Source organism: Leptonychotes weddellii, chromosome 8 (assembly GCF_054177405.1).
Source record: "Leptonychotes weddellii isolate Sample4059 chromosome 8, ASM5417740v2, whole genome shotgun sequence".
Classification (NCBI taxonomy): Eukaryota; Metazoa; Chordata; class Mammalia; order Carnivora; family Phocidae; genus Leptonychotes; species Leptonychotes weddellii.
In genome coordinates this window covers 38,947,506-38,963,403 of record NC_138376.1, presented here as the reverse complement: position 1 = coordinate 38,963,403, position 15,898 = coordinate 38,947,506, and positions in this window count along the sequence as shown.

The following is a 15,898-nucleotide window of genomic DNA, read 5'->3' as shown; positions in this document are numbered from 1 at the left end:
GAGTGCGAGACTGAAGCTAGTTCAGCCTCTGTCTCTCAGCGGCTCCCTTTGTCTACCTGAGCTAACGACAACATGGCTTGGGGGTGAGTAGGGAGAATACTCCATCTTTCTGTCTGCAGGGCCATGGCTAGCACAGGGCCTGACTCACAGAAGGAACTTCCATGGCTGTCAAGGGAGCCTGTGAGTGCTCCAAAGATCTGGGTGACAATTTCGGCAATTAACACCCTATGGAAACCTAGGAAAACGCATTGTTTTCAAGTACAAAGTTGTATCAGAGCAAGTTCTACAGAATAGTTCTTCTTTTGCAGAAAACCTAAAAAGCACAGTTGTACTATTTGCCTGAAGAAATAACAAAAGAGAAAAGACCCTTGAAATGATACACACACACACACACACATGATCTGGATTTTTCTGTCTTCATTTTTTTAAAGATTTTATTTATTTCTTTGACAGAGAGAGCACAAGCAGGTGGATTGGCAGGGAGGGGGAAAGGGTGGGGAAGGCTCCCCGCTGAGCAGGGAGCCTGACATGGGACTCCATCCCAGGACCCCAGGATCATGACCTGAGCCGAAGGCAGATGCTTAACGACTGAGCCACTCAGGCCACCCAGGCACCCCATTCTATCTTCATTCTAATAGACTTCTCTGTTGTAATTGGAGTTTCTGAGGATTAATAGGTCCACATACCCCATCCTCCTCACTCTACTCCATTTTCCTACACATCATGTTCCCTTCAGCTTCTAGATATTCTGCTCTCCTGCTTTTCTTATGCTCTCCTTGAATACTGTCTCCCATGCAGACTTCTCTTGCTCTTCCCACATTTGTCCTGGAAGGGCTCTACTCTATCTCCTATTGCAGAGTTCCCCCTTTTTTCAGATTGTAATGATTTCTCTTTGCTAATCATTCCCAGAGCTTTCTCATTAGGTCTGCCTTTATGCCGAGGTTGTTGCCTGCACAGCATCAGCATCCTTCTGGGCACACCAATCGAGATCACTTATATCCAAGATTTAAGTCACCTTCATCTCCAAACCAGCTTCTCTTTCTACTTGATATCTGTGGAATCAGAGAATTCCAAGTTTTTTCATATTCCAAACACTGTAGTCACCTCTGCTTTACCTATATCTGGCCTCACAACCCTGTAACCGATCCATGTTCCCTTCTATCTCCCAGAATATTACTTTAGGATGCCTGTTTCCCCCTTTCATCCTGCCACCCGTAAGCCTACATGACCTCAGCACTCCCCTGCTTCCTTACCTTAAGGTAATTACTCCACTTTTTCATAAAATATTCACAACACCTACTACTTCATATCCTGGCCCATCCAGAAATCTCAGGCTTTGAGTTAAATAGACCTGAGTCCATTTACTTACAGGGGGACTAGAGGCAAATTACGGAAACTCTCTGAGCCTTGTTTCATCATATGTGATTGGGGAAACTCACCTCTGATTTCTAAGTGGGTGTGAGGGTTATCCCCTTAAATCACCTAGCCTGGGAACCAGGATATGTGAGATGATCTAGTCACATAGTTCCTTTCTCTCTGCACTTCCCCTTTATGTTATTGTTATTGCTGTCGTTTTCAATGAGATGCCACCTCTAACTCCAATGCCTCAAATCTATGTGCAATTTTAGGTAATTTGACCATCCCTCAATGGGCCCTCACTGGCTGGTCAGCAGGTAATGCTTCTTCCTATTTTCATGCTGTTTTCCTGGAGCGTCTTTTCCTCTCCCGAGGCCAAGGCTACCCATTCTTCCCGAACCAAATCCCTAAAGCCTTAAAAACACTGTCCCCTCGAGACCACTTCTCTCCTGAGGTCTTATCACCCTCATAGTCTCTAGCACACATCTAAGAATATGCATTCCTCAGGCTGCTAAGCAACCATGGTGATAGGATTGCCTGCCCCTCACTTTATAGAAGAGGAAGCTGAATATCAGAGGTCTAGTGACTTGTACAGTCATAGGTCCATTTCTGGCAGAGCCAGAAGGAGATTACTGCTACTTAGCATGTGGTTTCTAAATATATTTTTACTGGGTTTTAATTATTGTGGTTGTATTACTTTTGTTGATCCAAGAAAACTGTAATAAATCTAAGGGCGAGCTAACTATGCCTCCCTACAACATCTAAAACACACACACACACACACACACACACACAACTTGCATCACCCACCTTAGCACAGGGGACAATGTAGGAACTCAATAAATGTTTGGAAATTAATTTGGGTTTATTATCAGAAAAAGATTAATCACCACAAGACCTTGAGCCCCTGTCATCGGTATCTTTGAGTGATTTGGAAATTCCTCCTCTTAAGATCTTTAAACAAAGGGAGAAAATTGTCTAGTTTAAATGAACCACTGCCTGAAGGCAGGGGGATAGATTGGCTTTAGGAGTTTCATTTCATCACTATAATCCTATGATTATCTCACTTATAACCCTGGAAGGAAGATAGAAGGCAAGTTGAAAAGGGCCATAAATCATCTTCTGTGGGCTCATGAATCCCAGTCCTGCCACCTCCCCTCCCCCTTTACCCAACACCATTTCCATGGACAGTACTTAGGTAGCCTGTCCAGCCTTGTTGCTTAGAGTACCACAACTTGAACTCTAGGGCTCTTAAGGCAAATCTAAGGCTCAGAATAAAACTGGAAATCACAGTGGTGCGGAGCACAATTTTTGGAATTAGCCAGACCTGGGTTCTAGCTGTGTGACCTTTGGCAATTTACCTAACCTCCCAAGCCTCAGTTTCCTGCTCTGTAGCATGCGGATAATAATTTCCCAAAGTTTTATGAACATTATGTGAAATAACACAAGTGAAAATCATGCCCTGGTAAGAACAATCTCTGGACATTAACGTGAATGTGTGTACGTGTTCCAGAGCTGGCTCAGTTTACAGCTGTTCATTGCAGTTTCATTATCTGAAAGGGCTCTGAGGTGAGTTGGTAGATATTTCTGGTAGGAAAGTCATATGCCTGTTGCCCAGCACCGACTACCCACCAAGTTGTCTTATGCTCCAGACAAACACAGGAGAGAGTTCCAGTTCCTGCCAGCACTTGGGGCAAAGCTAGGATCAGAAGACAATTCTACTGAACCAGAGACCCTATTCTCTTCCATCTCTTAAACCTTACAGGCTCTTCAAACGGCTTTTCCTTTTAGGTGGATCTTTTTTTGAAATATCAGTGATGAAGTTATGTTAATGGATTTTTCCCCTTTCTTTTTGTTCCAAGCAAGGCTACAACAAAGGCATCGTGTTAGAGAAACAGCCCAAATGTTCTGCCTGCTTGAGCCCTCAAGACATAATCTGAGTACATTTAAGGTAGTTGTAAAAGAGAAAGTGGAAAAAAATCAAATTGAAGGGTGCAGTTCCTTCATCTTTTTAAAGGAGTTTTATCATAAGAACATTTGTTTCTATGATTAAATCACCCACATCATTAATACTTTGATAAGACATTTTTGATTAACTGAGCTATTTATTTGATTTCTAGGGATTAAAAAATAATAAGCAAAGTCTTCTTCTTTTTAGGAATCATACACTCTTTTATGTGATGTGAAGAAATACCTGCACCTCTTGCCCACTCTACTTTTTCCTCAAGCTTAATGTTCCAGAATGGAGGAGAAAATGAGCTGCCTCTTTACCCCCAAAACATGCATCTTGGGTTTAGAGCAGTTGATAGGATCTTGCAGGGCCAGACTGAGGTCAGCACATCCCTGAGAAGTTCATATACCCAGTCCTCATCAGTCTTTCCAAAACCCCAAAAGCTCTGAAACCCAAAACTTGTTGTCTAAGTTTGCAGCAAACACACTGAAGACAAAAAAAAGATATTCTTTATCTTTATCCCATTCAGTGTAACAGTCACTGTGTTTTACTTAAGGGTGCTGCTCCAGACCCGACTGGGGGTATTAAATAATAGACAGTATATGCAGTAAATTACCTTTTTTAAAATACAAAAAATTTCCACATTCCAAAACTGGTCCCCAGAGTAAAAAACTGGTGACCTGAATTACCTTTTAAACAGACAAGAACCCTTCTCCCTAGAGTTGTGGCACTTATACAGGGCCTCTCTAACTTTAATACCACAGCAGTCCTCTGAAGATTTTGCTAACATTCAGATTCTGATTCAGTAGATTTGAGGTTGGGCCTGATACCCTTTATTTCTAAGCCACTCCTAGTGACGTCCGCGCTGCTGGTGTGTGGACCACACTTTAAGTAGCAAAGATCTAGAGATCTGGAAATGTTGATTCTGGAGAAAACCCAGCAACATGAAAAAAAAAAAAAAAAGGGCAGGTGTTTATTACCACTGCATAGATGAGAAAATATAGGGCCCAGGAGGTAAAGAGTGTGGCCTGGTTTCACATAGCTAGGAAATACCAGAGTTGGGACTCAAACCTTAATGTCTTAACCACGCGCCCATGCTCCTTCCATAATACCATGACCTCAAATGGAAGCACTGGGAATGGAACAGCACAGAGAAACAGAAGCTGCAGAAGAGGAAGAGAAGAATCTAATCAGTCTTCCACGGATGAGATGAGGTATTGGTTAAGGTGAAAGGAGCCAAGATTTGGTGCCCTGGTTCTCTCACCAATGAGCTACGAGATATTTCAGGGCCTAAGTTATCTCTAACGTACCTTGAAACTCTAGCTTTATATTTTTACTCCAGTTGATCTAAGAGGAGGGAGCAAGCCTCAGTGAATTATCACTGCTTCTCAGAATTCACCACCATCCGGGGCTTTGTGTTTATCATGGAAGCAGTGTTGTACTATGGGTGGAGACCATCCTAGAGACAAACTGCCTGGGTCTGACTGCTGCCTCTAACTCTCAATTAGCTGTACAAACCTAAACAAGATCCTTAATCCCTCTGTGCCTCAGTTTCTTTATCTGAAAAACGGTTATAATCCTTGTACCCACCTCATGAGGTTGTTATGAAGGTCTGAATTGAGTAATGTAAGTAAAGCATTTGGAACAATACATGGGGCCAAAGTGACCCATTTTAAGTGTATCTCTTAAGACTTTCCAGTACCTACAGCAAGGCTTATTTGAAGATTTGATCTTCATTATTTTGAAATTCCTATGAAATCATTAATGATTATTTGATTATGTTTCCCCGGTAAAGAATATCCTGGGATTAATTTCATTAATTCTTCTGTGAATTAAAGAGGCCAGGAGTGAATTTTTGAGTTGTGAGTGTTGTACATCTTAAAAAAAAAAAAAAAGGTTTGCTATTGAGTTTTTATACTATTGGAGATGAAGATGAGAGGAATGTTTCGCTCTCAGGACTGGAGGAGGGAGATGGAGGTTTGCACAGAATTTCAGGTAAATGAGGGTATGAACATTTTAGACACCCATCTTACCCCTAATCTAACATGTTTGCATCTGGCTACCCCGGGTTTTGACAGGTTGTTATTAACATGCTCACATATCCCTCAGCTTCATCTGATCAGTTACCCCACCCCCCCCACAAAATCACTTTTGTGGGAGGATGAAAGAGAAAGCAAAATGATTGAGGTGACAGGTCCCGTGGCACATGGGAGAACTGTGTGAGAAAATGCTGCCAAAAGCTATTTTCAACTAGAAAGGGAACACCCTTTTGCTCTTTGTAATTCATGGGTGGACCACAAGAAAGTGAAAAGAGCTGATGTCTATGGAACGTTGCCACTCACACATAGCAACGACCTTATTTACAGATACAAAAATCATTTCTTCTTTCTGTTCCCTGAAGCACAACTTTAATGCTGGGGAAATTTCCTAGGATCACAAACATACAAGGCCAAATCTTCAAGGTGGCTTCACTCCAACCTCCAAAGTTGGAACAACAACCTTGTGCACGCAATTTCAACTACTTCTTCCCCGGCCCCTCTCCATCCCTTCTGCTCTCACCTGAAATGGATTTGGGCACGTACTAGAGGAATGCTTTAAAATTCAGTCCCAGGTCCTCATTTGTGCACAAAATGACATGCGCATTCTTTTAAAACCCATTTTCTGTGCCCACTGCCTTTTGCCCTGGTGAAAATATACTGTTTGACTGAGGACTGAGTCTAATTCTTTCTACATGTAAGAGAAAGACCTGACTTTCCTATGTTCTCCAAGGGGTCTCTTTCTACAAGGTGAACATGTTTATGCAGTATCTATTCATAATTCTGGCAGTAATTATAATATATAATACTGAGATTGTATTACATGCCAGGCACTGTTCAAAGCTCTCTATCTATATATAAACTGCTTAACCTTCACAGCAAACTTATGGGATAAATGATAACTAACTTTGTTTTGCAAAGATAGGTTATGTAACTTTCCCAAGGTTACATGGTTGCAAGTACAGAGCTGGGCTTCATAAATCTATTTGGCTCTAGAATCCATTTTCTTAATCACTGTGATACTCTATCTTTCTCTGCAGGAAGGGAACATGCAGAGAGAGCAGGTAGACATGCAACCCAAGCTTTTCTGCCTCTACATTTGTCCGGCACTCTGCTACCACCACCACACCCCTGCCCCCCGGTTTCCTAAAATGCTATTGTAAATAGAAAAGACAAACTTCACCGTCATTGTGTTGCCTATAGTAAGAGGGTAATATTTCTAGAGAGCTAAAAAGGATGTAGTTTCATAACTTGGGAAGGGATAGAGGGGAAAGGAGTTTCTTATAGGCCACCATTCAAGTTGCACTGCTTCCCAATAACCAGTATTCTGAGTCATCTGTATGGAAAACTATCAAAAGAACAAGTCTGGCATGTGAGAGGCCTGGGCTCGAGGTCTCACCTGGGACAGGCTCTGTTCCTTTGGGTATACACTAAACTAAAATTTAATTTCCCCACTTACGAGTTGGATATTCATTTATTTTTTCTCTTAATCCTCCTTTCAGAAGCTTTATGTGAATAACATATACAGAAATAGAAACTCTAAAAAGTATTAATAAGAATTAAATTAATTTTGGGGCACCTGGGTGGCTCAGTTGGTTAAGCGACTGCCTTCAGCTCAGGTCATGATCCTGGAGTCCCTGGATCAAGTCCCGCATTGGTCTCCCTGCTCGGCAGGGAGTCTGCTTCTCCCTCTGACCCTCCCCCCTCTCATGTGCTCTCTCTCTCTCATTCTCTCTCTCTCAAATAAATAAATAAAATCTTTAAAAAAAAAAAGAATTAAATTAATTTTTTCAAATGAATCTTCCTAGGGAAGGTTCTCAATAACATGATAAACAATACCCTCCCCAGCTTTCCAAACAGATGTAGTTAAAGATTTCACAAGTCTATTTCCCAAAAACCTCTACAAAGCTCTGGGTTTGAAATTGAACCACAGTTTTTTCTTAATCAAGAAAGAGGTAAATGGGGAAGGCAGGGAGCAAAGCAAGATTCAAGATAATATGATCAAGAATGTGATCTTTTGATAATCTGGCTTGATCCAAGGAGAGACTCTGGGCCAGGGTTTCCTTATGTGAGTATGCGTGTGTGCGTGCATGAGCCCCTTTAAGAAGACTGTGAAACTTATAGAACTTTGCCATAGAAAACCACACGCATGCACATATTCAAACATTTTTCAGTACAATTTTAGTGAGCAGATAGGTCTCCTAAAATCCATCCATAACCTACTAACTATAGGTCCTGGGACTCTAGAGTAAGAACTCATTCCTGGAGAATAGATGGTTTAAAGGTCTTCCCTGCAACACTCCTGAAACATCCTTTCCATCATCAGAGATTCTGATATGCAGTGAAAAACAAATTAAATGTAATTATAGAAAACACAGCTGACATATAAATCAAGCAAGAAAACCAAAACAAACAAAAATTGTCCTTCATAGACAATATTCTTATTTCCACATGGTGGGCCATAGACATGTCACTTGGTAAAACAAGATTATTTTACCTAAAACAATTCAAAGTCTACTTCAGTATATGACAAGTAATTTTATTCTTGAGTATTTCCTATTTAAATTTGACCCTGATAATATGCAAAGTACACTGTTATTTTGAACAATTATTATTAATTAATGAGTCTATTAAGGCAAATTAGTTACTAAGTGTACAGGACTTTTAAAAAGACTTTTCTAGGGGCACCTGCGTGGCTCAGTCAGCTAAGTATCTGCCTTCAGCTCAGGCCATGATCCCAGAGCCCCAGGATGAAGCCCTGCGTTGAGCTTCCTGCTCATAAGGGAGTCTATTTCTTCCTCTGCCCCTCCCCCCACTCATTCTCTCTCAAATCAATAAATCTTCTAAAAAATTTTTAAAAATAAAAAGACATTTTTAGGCCTTTCTGATTTTCACCTTATTTGACTTCATAAGAAACATGCTAAATATTCTACTTCAAAGTTATTATTATTATTCTGCAAATTGTCTTAAAGGATTTTGCACATTGTAAAATCTTGAGTTTTATGAAGAATAAATAACTCATTTTTGTTCTTTTGTTTTAAAGGTTATTACATTGACATATGACTGTAGAAGACTGGCATTAAATTAGTTAACAGAATGTTAGCTTTGAGAGACACATGATTCAACAGTTCCCCATTTTTTTAAGATTTTATTTATTTGACAGAGACAGCACAAGCAGAGGGAGAGAGAGGGAGAAGCAGGCTCCCTGCTGAGCAAGGAGCCCGATGTGGGACTCGATCCCAGGACCCTGGGATCATGACCTGAGCAGAAGGCAGATGCTTAACCGACTGAGCCACCCAGGCATGCCTCATTTTTTTTTTTTTAAGATTTTATTTATTTGACAGCGAGAGACACAGCAAGAGAGGGAACACAAGCAGGGGGAGTGGGAGAGGGAGAAGCAGGCTTCCTGCAGAGCAGGGAACCCAACATGGGGGCTTGATCCCAGGACCCTGGGATCATGACCCCAGCCAAAGGCAGACACTTAACGACTGAGCCACCCAGACGCCCAACAGTTCCCCAGTTTTAGTTAACAGTTTTCTTTTTATATTTTAAGGTCAATATATTTTCTTTTCTGGACTCAAACATCTTAGCAAGCCCTTGCAAAGCTCGTAATCCCTAGGCTCTGAGTTCAAAGAGGCCAATGGATAAAATAGCTCTGGCTAAGTGACCATATGAATCAATCTGAACTATAGGTGTATTAGGTACAAAACAATAAAATGTGAGAAAATACAGCATTTTAGCATTACTGGTATCAATTCGCTTTTCTGTTGATAATTGGATAGCATGACTAACTGTCTATTAAGACCATTCTTCATTCATGGCAATAAAATTATAATATCACTATATGAAAGGAGATGTAGGACAAAGAGCCATACATCCAGATCTTCCAAAATATGTTGCAAACCTTTAAGGCTTAAATTTCAGTCCATTTGAAATTGCCATTTTTTTTTCTTTCCAGAGGATTATCCTGAGGACTCTAAGTGTTGAAGTTATGTTAAAATATGGGTTTTGCATTTGTATCAATGAGTGAACATCAATATTGAAGCCACACAGTGTATCCCATTAACTGTTTTCTGCACAAGAAACTAAGGTGCAAAAAGACATGATAAAGGTGCAAACAACATTATGCTATTTTTGATGGATTTCACCACAAAACTGCAGAGTTTATTTTTTTAAAGATTTTATTTATTTATTTGAGAGAGAGAGACAGAGCCTGTGAGAGAGTCTGAGCAGGGGGGAGGGGCAGAGGAGAGGGAGAAGCAGGCTCCCCGCTGAGCAGGGAGCCAGCCGAGGGGCTCCGTCTCAGGACCCTGGGATCATGACCTGAGCCAAAGGTAGACACTTAACCGACTGAGCCACCCAGGTGCCCCAAAACTGCACAGTTTAAAAAAGTTGTCCATGACAAAAAAGACATTTCTAAAACCTGCTTGATCTCTTGATTGTTGCATAAGTATTAGCATAGGAAACCAAGATTTATAGTTTTTTTTAAAAGAGAAAACAGTGTAATTTAGAAAAACTACCTATAACAGAATGGATGGTAGATTTTTTTTAATTAAAAAAATAAATCAATCTCATCAATGTTTTTTGAACACTTCTATTTGGAGCCCCTCCTTCTGGGTAGAAAAACTCAGCTTGTTTTATATACTGGACTTTCATGTAAATTATCTTTGAGGAAAAGATTTTGCTACTTTAAAAAAACAAATGTTTTGAAAACCAATGGGGCAGACTTTCTTAGAGTTCACCCAGATGGGATCACACCTAGGAAGTTAATCAGGGTTCAGAGCTCACAAGTCAGAACAGGTTCTGAGCAGTTTTGAAGGTCTTCATTCAGTATCATCTTTTAAGCTTTTTGACTGATAAACTCTCTGCAGAAGTCCCAGGCTGAGATGAGGTTTAGGAACTTCAAATTCTAGGGCCGTTATCTTAAAACCATATTGCTGAGGAAACAAAATCATTAATAACACGAATATATAACCTTCTTAATCTAGCTTGCAGATGAAACACCAGTTAAAATTACTGCAAATGGGAAGGTACGAACAAAGCAGATATGTAATTTGCAACATTTCACAAAACGCTTTGCTGGTGAATGCAAAATCTTGGGGCTGCACAGAGCCCCTGCCCAAGATAAAGGTGCGGAGAGATGGAGACACAGAGCATTTCTGAAAATGTCCTTGTGACTAAATTGTAGAGCCAACTGGTTGCTTTCTTCACAGGAAAGAGTGAATAGGCAAACTGGAATGACTAAAAGTTATGAGGTTGTATTAAAGGAAAAAGAGAAAGAACAAAGAGGCACAGTCTTCCTTGAGCAGATGCTTTTCCGTGAGGTGGCAGAAACACAGAAGCAAAAAAGACTCTGAACGCCACAGAAGGAAAGGAAAAGAATATCAAAACAATGTTGTAAGAATCATGAAAAGGAAAAGGATTAGTGAAAGAACTGAAGGTCTGGTGTTGGAAAGGAGTACAAATAAAGATAATTGGTAAATGCATCCCACCAGATGTGTTGGTAAATTTTTAACAACCGGCTCTTGGGGTAAGGGTAAAGGTAGGAGCCCTGAATGGTAGTGGTTGCTAATTTCCATGGTACAGGTAGTCCCAATATGACTAAGTGCAAGGTCGGTAAACTCAGAGTTGGATAGAAATGTGCACAATTCCCTCAAGAACCAGTTCAATCCTGCTCCAGCGTACCGCTGAATCCAGCTGCCACTGTGTTCCTGTGAGCTGCTCGTCACTAAGCTTTATGCTTTTCCATATACCATTTAATCCTCACCTCTCTAAATGTAAGCATCATTATCCAAATGAATGGCTCAGAGAGGTCATTTGCATAGCCAGAGACACCTGTGACTGTTTAAATGTAAATTACTGAAATCAAATAAAATTTAAAACCCAACTCATCAGTCACGTTAGCCATATCTCAAGTGTTCAACAGCCACATGTGGAGAATGGTGGCCATACTGGAGGAGGAAAATATAGAATATTTCCATCATTGCAGAAGGTTCTATTGGATAATGCTGGTTGAATGCCTTTTCATCTAAAGTCTAGGGCTTGGGCCCAGTGGCCAAAGGGAGACCAGGTGTGTTGAAAAATAGAAAGTACTATACAAATATAAGTTCTTATACCACATTGCTTCTGAGGTGACTTTACCTATTCTCCAGGGATGCAATATCTCCCCAGTGTGTGGCTCAAGGATTTGGATTCCTTTCATTGTGATGAAGAAATTTGTGCTTAAGAGGGCCAAAGAGAACTGTAGATAGTTCTTCTCTGAAGAAATTTAAGGAAAAAAAAATAGCTTTATCACCCAGATTTCCCTTTGCAAAGGAGTTCTCACACAGAAGCCAGAGTGATCTTCTTAGAACATAAACCTGAACAGGCCTCCTCAGATCCTCTGCTTAAATAGGGCTGCCTAATAAACTCTAAATTAAATACAAACTCTTTACTTGCTTCTGCCTACAAGACCAACCTCATCTTGTATCATTCTCCCTCTCCCTCACTTTGCTTCATTTACATGGAATATCCTTGAAATTTCCAACAAATTACAGACTTTAGAATTTTGTGCATGTTCCAAAAGAACCAGGGCTGGCTTTGTTTCATGCACTAGAATAGGGCTGGGAACATAATAGATGCTCAATGATTCTTATTATTGAAAGAGCTGCAACATTTGCTAGAAATATAAAATCATATAATTAAGTCTGCCTGAAAAGGAAAAGCATGAACTACTTTTTTTTTTTTTTCTATTTCGGGAAGAAAAATAGCATAAAGCAATCAAGGTTGTCAGTCATGATCTTTGTGCCCAAGTAGCCCACCTAGACTTAAAGGCACTAGCTTAAATTATCTGAGGGCTAAGTATGTCATTGGAACACAATGGAACTACTCAGTGGTGTGCTAATAAATCTTTAACAACCAGCTCTCAGGATGGGGGAAGAGGAGCTGAATTGTAGTGCCTCCTGATTTCCATGGGCCAAAAACTTATACCATAGTCAATTTCAAGATACTATACCACAGAATATAGAGATGGGAAAAGATGTACTCAAAAAGTTCTTGCAAGCTTCAGCACACCATTGAATCCACAATACACACACACACACATACACACACACACACACATTCCCATCCAGAATCTCCTAAATCAGGGTTTCAAAATTTGAGCCATAGTTCATTTTTCAAGAGCACTCCAGTAAGTCTGGCGCACACAAAACTGTAAGAACTTTTCCACAGAAATAGCAATACTGGCAGCCGCTAGGAGTTGTATAATCACAGGAAGATTTCCCAAAAGAAATGGGAACCACAAGCTAACTGAGGATCCATGAGGTAGCAAGGAGAACTAGGAATCAGTAGACCTTATACAGCTTGTAGGACCCAAGGGACCACAGAGATAACTCACAAGGGAGATCCCACCTCAGAAAGGAGAGGCAACTCTTTGTAACTGTTCATCATTCCCACAGGAGAACTCTCCTTGGGGTTCCTTCCTTAGGACACTACTATTTCTCCACTGTCACAGTAGGATCTTTTCAGAGGCACTTGTCAGAGGCTGTCACTCACTCAGTGTTTGCCTGGAAACACTTAATGTCTCTGAACCTACATTTCCTTCTGAAGGTAAAGTGAAGATGAGAGCCTGTGCATTGCCTACATCACAGGATGGTTGTGATAAGATGTTTTATATGAAAGGTCTTTGAAAAGAACATAATGCTATGGAAATTTCAGGTGGATTCATTACCTGCTAAGGAGTGCTTAGATCTAAAATCCTATCAAAGTTCAACCTAAGGGCCTTGAGGCTCTGCCTAAGAAGTACCTCCCAGTCCTGTTGGCCTTTGGGGTTCAGACTGACTCACCATCTTCTAAGAGTCCTGGCTTTCTGCCTGTTTATATATTTATGCATCAATAAGCATGTATTCCTGGTAACTGGGTGCTCATCTACGGAGGATGCTAGTTTATTTTTTATGCCAAAATTAAGTCTCAGGGTGGTCTCTAGTCTCCTGGGATAACCTGAGTGATCAGAAGATAAACTACAGACAAAGTTTTGACTCTTGACCAAATCCAGACATTTCAGCTTTGGAAATGTGCCCATCTACCCAGCATGTGTCAGAACAAAGGAATGGCAAGTAGAAATGAGAACTGTATTTAAAAGAGAATCTCACACCTGCATCCTGATGGAAACTAGAGAGAGCATTTATTTTACTCACTAATTAAAATCCATGAATGGAGTATGAATACAGATTTTTTTTTCCCTTGCCATACAGGAAAAGGTAAAGGCATGAAGCAAAGGCTGTGCTAAGGGCTTTTGCTGGCATTATCATATGTATTCACTGTAACAATCCTGTAGGTGGTCCTCCAGGGTGGCAGATATAATGCTAGTAATTAACCTTTATTGATCATTTGCTTGGTACTGAGTACCAGAATAGGTGTTTTATGGACACTTATTCAATCCTCACAAATAGACTATGACATAGTTATTCACAGCCCCCAACTGAAATATCAGATGTCCGAAGCTCATCAAGGTAATGCAGATAGCAAGTGTTGGAAATGGTGCTGATTGGAAGTCTCCCTGACTTCAAAGCCAGCATCTCTAATGCCCTCCTCCAGGTCAATATGGGCATTCCCAGTGTTCCGCAGCAACTCTCTTTTTTTCTGGATTCAGAAATGGGAGAACCAATAGTGAGTCAGAGAGTTGCCTCACAAACTCTGTTCATGGGTAGGATGAACACAGACAGAATAAGACTCTTCAGACATGCCATCAGGGAGTACGTCTGAGCCATCTCCTTAGCATCCACGTGAAGGAGTCTCCTTTCCCTGTGTCAGGCCATGGGACCAAAGGGAAGTAGGGGAGTGGCCTGTGAAATCAACCGTTCTTCTGTGTCCACACTGCTATATGAATGTGTCAGAGACAGGTTCTGCTGAAAATCTTGGCAACGATGCACACCAAGGCATAGACAAATACTTAGGAAGCCATCTATGGAAACTTAAGAACGGACACAGTGATTTAGGTTTTCAAATGAATTTCCGATGTCTATCTTTATGAGGCTGTTAGTACACTGTAAACACTACTCTTGATATAATCTCCCCTATATTGCAACTGGGTGATGGCTGAATTCTCAGTTACAATGAAAGTATTGTACAACGTGGCATGTGATCCATGAGTAACAATGTTGACTACTGCATTCAGGCAGAGGGTAATTAATAAGTCAGGAAGGAAACAGGATCATAGCTTTTTTGGAAATGGAAGACACAACAGAATTGGACTCAAACAAACCACTAAGAAATTAACTAAATCAAAATATGTCCAAAACATTCACTTAATATTAATATGTTGGAGGAAAAAGCTTGAGAAAATAAGCTGGTTTCCCTCTACCACATTTGTAATGAACAAAACACTGGTTTTGTTTGTTTGCTTGGTTTTTGTTTTTGTTTTTTTTTTAAACTGCTGGTTTCACTGATGAAGTAACTCCTCCTACCTGTTATTAAACCTCACCCACCAGAACTAGATGTCAAGTTCAGATCCTGAGGAGATTTGGGAAAAAATTAAGATCATCAGACTCTTACCCTATGCATTTGCAAATGCAGGTACCAAGTACCCCCTTGGGCATGGACAAGGATAAGGCCACTCAGCACTAACAGAGGGTCAAAGGGTTGTGCACTGAGTTCTAAAATCCAAAGATGGAAATGCACTCATCAGTCCCATGGTATCCTGTCCTGGAGACACCAAATACACATACTTCAACCTTTCAAAGGCAGGGATGGGGCTGAGACGGGGAAGAGATGGTCATGATCTTGCCTCTCTCCATCTCATTTCTACAAACTCATCTGTGAAAGAGGAGGAAACGTATAGATTCCTTACACAGAGTAGCTCAACCATTCAGGGCTTTGAAAATCACACTTGTTAACACTTTTCATCCCACCTCTGGTGTGAAATATCTGTGCAATGTTATGCAAACCACTTAACCACTATATGTCTCATGTGACTCCTCTGTGAACTGGGAATACCAATACCTTCACTAACTACCCTCATGGATTGTATGGGTATGAAGTAAAACGTAGATTGGAGAGGGCTCTGAAACTGTGGGAACCCTGGAATACACGTTCTCATTATTACTACCCCTGATACCAGTACCACTCCATGCCTTCATCATCCTCAAAGTCAGCAGCTGCGGGAATTAGGGAGGAATATGCAGGGCTCCCCACGCCCACATTCTCAACCAGCATCTCCAGAAACTACCGCAACCAGATTAATTCCAGCTCTGTGTACATCACCGGAAAACTTCACAGACTTGCATTTATATTTTTATTTCATGATTTTTTTATAACACCCTTTGGGCTCACTCTCCTGGATCTTGAATGATTAAAAGCACACTAGGTTTAGAATGGGATTATGTCTAATTAATTTCACCTCAATCTTAAACTTCGTCACCCATAACTTCTCCAGCCCACCACCCACCAGTCCCCTGGACCGTAAAAACTAACCAGTTACTACTTGAGAATGGGAAAAAAGTTTCAATGAATTTGCTGAAATCTGAGGTTGGGGAGTCTTAAAGGTCCCTCCCCCCGCCCCCCGCAAGTAGCCTTG